The sequence below is a fragment of the Heterocephalus glaber genome, unplaced genomic scaffold (assembly GCF_053883595.1).
Source record: "Heterocephalus glaber isolate CG9 unplaced genomic scaffold, H.glaber_assembly_v1.0 deba00001532, whole genome shotgun sequence".
Classification (NCBI taxonomy): domain Eukaryota; kingdom Metazoa; phylum Chordata; class Mammalia; order Rodentia; family Bathyergidae; genus Heterocephalus; species Heterocephalus glaber.
This window is the reverse complement of record NW_028258330.1, coordinates 32,496,520-32,506,399: the sequence shown is the minus strand read 5'-3', so window position 1 is coordinate 32,506,399 and position 9,880 is coordinate 32,496,520. Positions and strand designations below refer to the sequence as shown.

Sequence of the window (9,880 nt, the reverse complement as noted above, 5' to 3'; positions counted from 1 at the left end):
TTTAGCTATAATGTGATTTAAATTTTACTACTGATTGAGGTCTATATTCTTAATTCTCAATTTCTTGTCTTCTACCAGATAACTTTGCATACAAATGTAATTTATGTAATTTTTGATGTTCCTCTAAAATGTAACATACACTTTCCTACTTAGGTTTTTAGTATCTCTGATTTCTCATGAGAAATGTGAACTATGGAATCAATTTAGTTTTTCTCCATACAGATACTCATTTATGCCAGATTTTATTTATCTGTTCAGGATTTTCCCACTTAGTTGAAATACATCCTTTTCATATGTTAAATATCCATGTATGCAGAAGGATAAGTCCTTAATCATTGAAGAAATAGTAACTAGGCATGTTCTACAGCTTTGATGGTGAACCCTCTACAGTTTTCAATAACAAACAATCCACTTAGGCCCAGATGCTGTAGGTTCACTGCCACTGTTCTAGAGGATGCAAAAGTCTAGGAAAATGCATTATTACACATATTTTCGTGTAGTCTTTGCCAGTTTAATTAATTAGTCCATCTGGAGAACATCAAATTATAGATATTATACATTGTCTTTCACTTAATGTATTCTGTTCCATTCAGTTTTTAATAAACATGGTTATTCATTTTTCCCATTTTTCTCTATTTCTCATTTTGTTAATTTTATTCTGAACAATACAGATATTCACACATACCTGTGATTACAAAAAGATAAGTACAATAGGTGAAATCTCTGTTCATTTGCATCTTGCACCATTTATGTTAAGACAGAACACAGAATCATAAACGTTTTTGAGGGATGCAAAGTAAAAAGAAACATGCATAGCTTTATTCAGTGTAAAAGTTCTACATTTTCATGAGGCATGAAGGATTTTATAGAATATGGTCCTATCCATGATGGTTAACGATTACAACCAGATCTAGAGCACCCAATGTTTGTCCAAAAATTTCAAATTTGATTGCCTGGGAATAATATAGAAAACATTCCACGGGGTGGGGGGATTTGTTTCATCTGCTCTTGAAACATACAAAAAATAATTTGTGTGTATCTTTATGTTTCTGGTTTAATCCCCAGAAAGACAAATACCAATTGGGTTTTTCTTTAGACACTTAAATAGTTGCTTCCACACAATAGATAGTAGAATAATGATTCCCAGTAACTGGGAACCTGAAGTGTTGGATGGGTGGGGAGATGTTGGTCAGTTGGTCCATTTGCTGTAGGTGGGAAGAATGAGTTTTGATGAGGTTTTGCACAGTAGCATGAAATTACCAAACAGCTGCTAGAGTCTGTATTGATGGGTCTCATCAAATCAAAAACATCTGAAGCAGTGGATGTGCTAATTCTGATTTAATAATTACTCAATACATACAATTATTAAGATATTATACATGGCTTATAAATACGTACAAATATTACCTGTGAATAAAACTTCAAAAATCTCAATTACTCAGATTTATACTGAAAGCTGCAGGAAAAATTTCAAAAGTTTAATATAAAGCTATGTGAATTGTGTTCTTTGAAGATTTCCCTTTTTGAAATTTGGTTTCCTCTTCTTTTTATGTATTCCCACCTGCTGGATATTACATCCAAAAATGTCTTTTCAGTTTTTTGTTTTGTTTTGTTTTTTTTGGTACCATGGATCGAACTTGGGACTTTGCTCTTGCATGGGAGGTGGAGGAACCACTGAGCTAAATTCCTGGCCCACATAAATGTCTTGATAGTAAAAAAGATATTATCACTTTTGTATTTTGAGAAACTTGTTTTTGTTCTTGTTTTTCCTATTCCTCTGCAGGATAAAATTGGATTTGAAAAAATTTGAAATTTAGCCAGAAACAATGAAGCATTTACTTTTTTACAATCCTTTCCTTCAGACCCATTCAGTTTATCCCTTTTTGTGTGTTTATTGACAGATATTTTCTATTTCTTTTAATATAGGGTAGAAAATAGCAATGTTGAAATGGAAGTCCCAGGTAATATGTATATGAGAATTATATGAACTGGATTTCTGTATACAATTCTTACATACTTTGAGGAAAATATTTTCATTCTTTCCCCCTTCAAAAGGAAAAATTATAAGAAAAGGAAGAAATGAAAACAAAGTTTTTGTAAATAGGAAAGGGTGGAGGGGGTGAAGTGAGATCAAGAAATGTGGAAAAAACAAGAACCAAGATCCATCATATACAGGTACAAGTACACTATGATAAATATAAACTTATTTTATACCTAAAATGTACCAATTAAAGAATTTAAGAAAAAAGTATTTTCACATTGATTGCTTGCCTTGTAACAATTTCCTTTAAACAGTCTGACTTCAGGTTAGAAGAACACATTGTTAACCTGACCTCAAGAGATTGTGAGTTATGGCATATTTTTAAGTTGTGTGTGTGTGTGTGTGTGCATGCATGGCTTTGCCTTTGGAGGTGAAAGCAGACTTCAGAGAAAAGAACCATGTTTCAATATGTTTCAAAATGTAAGTCATAATGGAGAGGCTAGAACATAAAATAACAATAACAAAAAATATAAAGAGGGAATGCATTTCAATTAATTCACCCAGCCACTGGGGCCAACTTGTAAACATAAACCCAATGAGATCTATACAGACAAATTTCTTGTGTCTTGAATCTTCAGCAGCAATGAGGCCACTTTCTTCTTCATTTCTCTCATTGGCTTCTCTTCCTTATGCTTTCTACCAGACTCTCACCTTGTTGATTTTGAAACCTTGAAACAACTACTTTCTTAAGGACTTTTGCACTGGTTCTTCCCTCTTCCCAGACAACCTTCTGAAAATGATTTGTGGATTTCTCCTTGTTTTTCCTCAAAGTCTCTTTTAAAATATCATGTACTTGCTTGACTTACCTGAATATCTAGCACATAAAAGTAGATCATGTGGAATCTTCCTATTAAAACTGATTTTTTTAATCAGAGTACAGGGTGCCATTTCCCATGGTGCATGAAGATTCTTTCCTAACTTATACTTTATTTGAATTAGACTGTGTTATTTCTTTCTCATTTAATTATATGGACACTCAAATATTTTAGTACTGATAAGTAATTGCCTAGACAATGATTTGAACTGACCATCATGCAATTATATTTCTCAGAGATATAAAGAAATTAAAATATTTTAATACATACCCTCTTGGGAGAGATTGAGACAAGGATTACACTTCAGAAATATCAAGGGGATCCTCTAAAGGGGAAAAATTAACAAAACTGAAGAACTGGTATGTTCTCTAAAATATGAATGCTGGCATTTCTGTCAGATGTGTATTCCATAATTGTGTCATGTTATTTTTTTCACTTTTTCTGTTAGTCCCAACAACTATATGGAACCAGAAAATGAGACACAAATTTAAAAAATCTTTCTTCTGGGAATTTCAGAGAACTCCACTTTGCAACCCTTCCTCTTTGGACTATTCCTGTTTATGTACCTGGTCACTGTGCTTGGGAATTTGGTCATCATTCTGATCACAGTGTCAGACTCCCACCTGCACATACCCATGTACTTCTCCCTCTCCAGCCTGTCTTTTGCAGACATTGGCTTCATGTCTACCAGCATCCCAAAGATGCTATTGAACGTCCAGTTTCATAGCAAGGTCATCACTTATGAAGGCTGTGTCACCCAAGTATACTTCTTCACACTCTTTGGAGTTTTGGACAGCTTGCTTTTGACAGTGACGGCCTATGACCACTTCGTGGCCATCTGTCACCCTCTGCATTACATGATCATCATGAACCTCAGGGTCTGTGGATTGCTAGTGCTGGTGTCCTGGGTCACAGCTGCCTTATATTCCTTGTTAGAAAGTTTAATAACTTCGAGTCTGTCATTCTGCACAGACTTGGAAATCCAACATTTTTTTATGTGAGATTAATGAATTAATCCAACTTGCATGTTCTAACACCTTTGCTAATGACATAGTGATGTACTTTGCAGTTGTGCTTCTAGGTGATGTTCCCTTTGCTGGTATTCTTTACTCTTATCCTAGGATAGTTTCCTCCATTAGTGCCATCTCATCAGCTCAGGGGAGGTATAAAGCATTTTCTACCTGTACATCTCACATCTCTGTTGTCTTCCTATTCTATTTTACTATCCTGGGTGTTTACTTTAGTTCTTCTGTTAGCCAAAGCTCACAATCCACTGCAAGAGCCTCAGTGACATACAGCATCATCACACCCATGCTGAATCCCTTCATTTACAGTCTGAGGAATAAGAACATAATGGGAGCTCTGAGAAGACTCTCCAGAGGGAACTCATAAGAGTCAATTTACAGGAAATACCTATTATCATGGTACTCTAGACCTCAGAGCCACACACTGCTCTTCTTTAATGAAATAGTGAAGGGCAATTTTTTCTCAGAAGTTTTTTTCTTCTTGAATTTCAACTGCTGCATAGAAATAAAACAACCTCATTTGTAATGTTTCTACTTTCCCTGATATCCAATATTTTATCTGTCTAATTTTTTGCCAGTCTGCTTCCAAATTAAGTATCAGAAAAAATTTGGAGATTATCCATTAGTCTCACAGAGTGATGTAATGAAATAATTCAATGGAACAACAAACAATTGATGTCATTGTATATTTTTATTTAAAAGAAATTCTGAGACTGAAATTTTTAACCTTTTTTCCCTTAATCATTTTTGGTTATATTTAGTGATGTAGATGATGTACATCTTTGTGATGTAGCCTTCTAAATGGTGTTTTTGTAGTTCACTGTGGGAAATTATTATCCACATATGAATACTATTCTCTTACTCTCCACATTTTTCACAATGCATTGTATACTCCTTGTCAAAAGTTATAATGAATGTTGCTATCAAATGCGTATTCAATGTGCAGCCTGCACAAACAAGTTTGCATACATCAGTTTATTTAATATGGCCTTAAAAATCAGAAAAATTCTTATGTAAGTACATATTTGCATTCTACATTGAAATTCAGTCATATATCTATGAAAATAAGTTAGATTATGTGCATCTGCTCACTGAAATGCAAATTCTCTTGAAATGCCTGGAAAGTTCACAAGGCAATACCAGTGTTATGACAAGTATTTAATTCAACAGATAGGAGAGTTTGCTTATGTTCCAATTATTCATTGTGTCACCTGGGTTAGCATTTTCTAGTACTTTCTAAGCTATGATTTCTTTCATTGATTTGGATTAATTATTCTTTTTTTTTAAGTATTTCATTAAAATCAAAGTTTAGGTGAGTGAATAATATGTGTGAAAACTGTCATTTTCATTTTTTGATGTTCTATATTCTCTTTGATGTATATGAATAAAGAATAAACTCCACACAAACTTGATTCCATAATAGTGTCCTTAATAGGATAATAATCTCTCACAATTAACTATTGCCACTCCTTAAAATGAAGATTTGGGATTTAGGAACACGAGTTTTTCCTGAGTTAACATACATGCCATGTTTTATTCACCAAAGAAATTTTTAAAAATCTCATGACTAGTTAAGAGTCAAACGTGAAATAGACCATGCATCTCAATAAGATCTTCACACCCACATTGAAAAAGTAATGAATAATAAGAAAGTTGGTGAAATCAAGGAGATTTTTGAGAATATTCTAAAACAACTATAATTTTCCAACTTAATTTTATTGTATTGGGATTCACTTAGGCTCAGTCTTTTTTTTTTTTTTTTTTTTTTTTTAAGTTTCCAGTCCATTATTCAGACTGGGATTTCTTTATTGACTTGGGGGTGCAGGAGTCTGGGACAGACTCCTCTAGGTGAGGAAAGCTTCCCACTTTCGACCCCCATGGAAACCCTTGTAATTTAAGAAGTGCTGTCTTAGTACTTGGGGTGGGGATCCAGGGCGGGGAGGTTCTGGCATGAGTTGGGGGGGCAACAGAGCCCCAAAGGGAAAACTTCTCCCCAGGACTCCACTCTCCTGAGGGCCCTGAGATTAGGAGGGGCCTGAGGACCCCTCCATTCTGGGGACCCCCAGGTCCCTCTGTGGGGTCACTGAAGGCTGGGGAGGTGGGCCCCCTAGTCTCCGCCCCCACTCCCCCAGCAGAGATCCGGTCCCTGTCTCCAGGTGTCCACCACAGCTGGCAGCGGGCGGGGTGGGGACCTTGTGGACATGGCCAGGGGCTGGGGTTTTCCTGGTGCTTGGAGTCAGAGGGGGTGAATGAGTCACAGGTGACTCACCCGGGCCCCCCTCCTCCCCCCACCCAGGAAGGGAGTGGTGAGTCAAGGATGCCTGCTGCTAGGGATGACCACTAACTCCTGATACATTGGAGAGGGGCAGGTTCAACTTAAAATTTCATATATTGGCCTACATGCCCCTAGGGACAGATTCTAGGATACAGGGCTACACTGCTAGTCCTACTCCTCCCAGCACCCAAGAGCCAGCTCTGACAGTCTCCATCCTTCCTCGGAGGAACCCAGGAGTCTGGGACTCAACCTCCACCTCCCCTAAGGGACACAGAGTTAGTCCCAGCCGCTCCTCTCTCAGAGCCTGGGTCAGGCCCAGCCTCCTCCCTCAGACCCGGGGTCCAGGACCCTCCTCTTCCTCAGGCCCGGGGCCCTTGGTTCCCCCGCCTCCATCCCAGCTTCTAGATCCTCTGCCTCCTGACTGCCCCACCCCTAGGCTTCCATCTCACTTAGGCTCAGTCTTGAAGGATGATTCCTTCCAACTTTATCTTTAACAGCTGATTAATTTTCTCCCATTTTTTGAAGAAAAAGGTAAGAGTCAAAGCATAGAATTAATTGAACCTAGGGAAATTTTACTTCATGAGGTCAAAACTTTCCTTGTTATCCTTCACTTCTATTTCAGTATGTTTAGACTAAGAATAAATATTTTTTCTTCTAAATACTTGGATAGAGGAATCTTATGACTCACACAGTGAATAATAGTATTGAACTCTTGATAACTTAATGACTATCCCATCTATAGGCTAGGTGTGCTAGGAATGTAGTATGTTACCTACAAAATAAAGTCTATACCCAGTGATGGGTTGGGAAAGGAAGTCTGGTGGCAACAGGGTGGACATTCATTCATTAGAAAGAACTAGTAATGGGCCATGGATTTAGCTCAGTGGTTCCACTGGCTGCCACACAAGTACAAAGTCCCAAGTTCGATCCCCTATACCAAAAAAAAAAAAATACAGAAAGAAAGAACCTAATAGTGTCCAGCAACAACAGGCTGAATTATTAGTATTTATCTTGTCTACAGTGCTCTGTCCCACAGACAGTTATTGCAGGGTTGGAGCTGTATAGATTAAGCTCCACAACCATGATATCATTAGCTTGCTTTGGTCCCTTACATAAAGAGCACTCCAAGAATAGCTGATTTAGCATACAGGCCAGAAGGCAGTTTCAACAGCATTAATTTGTCCAATTTCCAGTGTCCTTTAGGTAATACTTTCCTCAATACACCAGCCTCTATCAGTTTACAATGTCCCCTAACTAAGCAATAGTATGGGCAATGAAAATGGGCATTCTGCAGACATAATGCAACATGCCCTATTTTTATTGCAGGTAATAGACATGAAGAAGGAAATACATCTAACAAACCCAGGCATGTCCAGAGAGTCTTTGAGAAAGAACAATGACTATACTGATGACATTCCACCCAAGTTTGAATAAGCATAAAAGATAGGCAACAGTAGAGATATCATCAAAATATTAAGAAACTTTACAAATTGAACACTCCATGTGAAAAATGAGGGAAAAGAATAAAGTAATATTGCACAAAAATAAATATTGAGGCTGTTAAAATGTGAAATAAAAGAAAATATTCCTTGTGCATACTCAATATTTATTCAGCCTACTGTTTTATACATAGACCCCAAACTGATGAGGCAGTTTCTTTTCACATATATTTTGGATAGAGCCTTTTATTCATAATTTCTACGTTTTTAAACCCTTCTTTCTCAAATGCATTGGGTTGCACTAAAGTAGAAATTACTTACAAGAAATTTAACTAACATCCTAGTCAAAATCTGCAAAACAAAATTTTTTCTTATCACCTCAGGAAATAATTTTTAGGATCAACCACAAAGCACATATGAACAATTTCTTAAAATACAAAATTATTTAATTTTACTCATTTGTTTTTAGTATTTTGAGGTAGGTTCTCTATATGTAGTTCAGGCTGATGTAAAACTCCCTATTTAGCTCAGGCAGGCCTGGAATTCACCACAATTCTCCTGCCTCAGCCTTCCAATTGCTGGGATTACAGGTGTGCACCATCACACCTGCCCAAAACACAAATTCTTGTACCATATATTTTCTGACCTAAGTAGAATAAAATTAGATAACAAAAAGAAGTAAAACTTTGGAAATTGTACACATACACAGGAATTAAAAACATGTTGTTTGGTTGACTGGGGATTTATCTCAGTGTTGCTGCTGCCTTCCTCACAAGTGCAAGGGCCTGACTTTGATCCCTGGTACTGAAAAAAAAAATATTGGTTTGCAACTAATGAGTCAATGAGGGAATTTAATAATCAATAAAGTATTTATGATACCCTGTTGGTAGCAACGTAAATTAGTTTGGTCACTATGAAGAATGTTATGGAGGTTCCTCTACAAACTAAAGATATAACTACCATATAACCCAGCTATCTCACTTTGGGAATATGTACACAGAAAATAAAGTCAGCATACCAAAAAGGTAGCTGTATGTCCATATTCACTGGAGCACTCTTCACAAGAGCTAAGATATGGAATCATGGAAGGTGCTGGTCAACAGATGGATTTTTAAAATGATAAACACACAAAATGTAGCATTATTAAGCCAGAAAGAAAAATGGAATTCTACCAGTTGCAGCAACATGGATCAAGTTGCAGTACATTTAGTAAAATAGCCAGACCCAGAAAGGCTTGTAGCCCTTGGTCTCTGCATCATATGTGGAAGCTAAAACAAGTTTACTTGAATGTGTATTAGTGATTCCTCAGACTGAAAAGGAGGTGTTTTGGGTACATTGCAGGGTAATAAAAGATATAATGTATTCCATTATGAAAACTCATGGAACAACTTAAAATGTCATCACAATATACTTAAACTTTTAGAATACAGCAAAAACAGCAACAAGAAGGAAGTTTATAAAACAATCTAAAAAAACAGAAATCTCAGTAATCAACCTAATGATGCAAATCAAAAAGCTGAAAATATAAATAAAACAATAAAAACAGTAAAATTAAAGGGAAAATGCAAAATTAGAGAATAAATTAAAAAATTATTTCCAGCCCAAAACACTCAGCACAATATAACAAAAAAAGTTTTTTTTAAAGATAGGGAAAATTGACAATTTTTTGTTGGACTATGAAAAGAACACCTAAACCATAAAATGAGTGGTAAAAAGAAGTCATTACAACTCATTCCACAGAAATACAATGAATCATCTTAAAATCTTAGGAACAAATATGCACACAAAGTAGAATACCAAAAAGAAAAGTGTAAATTCCTGGACACAGCAGTATCTAAGTGCCAAGTAATAGAAGGAAGGACATGACCAATAAAAAGCAAGAAGATTGACTCAGTAGTAAAGCATCCTTGAAAGAAAGAAAGAAAGAAAGAAAGAAAGAAAGAAAGAAAGAACTAAGGAAAGAAAGAGAAAAGTGGGAAAAGAAGAAAGAAAGAGAGAGGGAAAGAAAGAGAAAGAAAGAGAGAAAGAAAGAAAGGAATAGAATGAGCAAGCTTAGCAGTAGATGGCTTCTTTGCTGAAATCTATCAGACTTTTCAGAACTAACATACCTTCTTTAAAAATTCCAAGGTTATGCCAAATGTGGTGGTGTATGCCTGTAATCACAGCACTGGAGAGCTTAACCCAGAAGGATCGCCACAATTTTGAAGCCACCCTGGGCTGCACAATGACTTCAAGGCCAGCCTGAACTACATAGTGACACCCTGTCTCAAAAAACAGAAAATAGA

The 9,880-nt window shown here is 36.4% G+C and overlaps 1 pseudogene; it reads left to right on the top strand.

The window, feature by feature from the left end:
• The first annotated feature begins 3,317 nt into the window (after positions 1 to 3,317).
• LOC101709517 (olfactory receptor 7A40-like) lies at positions 3,318 to 4,290 on the top strand (annotated as a pseudogene).
• Positions 4,291 to 9,880: the final 5,590 nt, after the last annotated feature.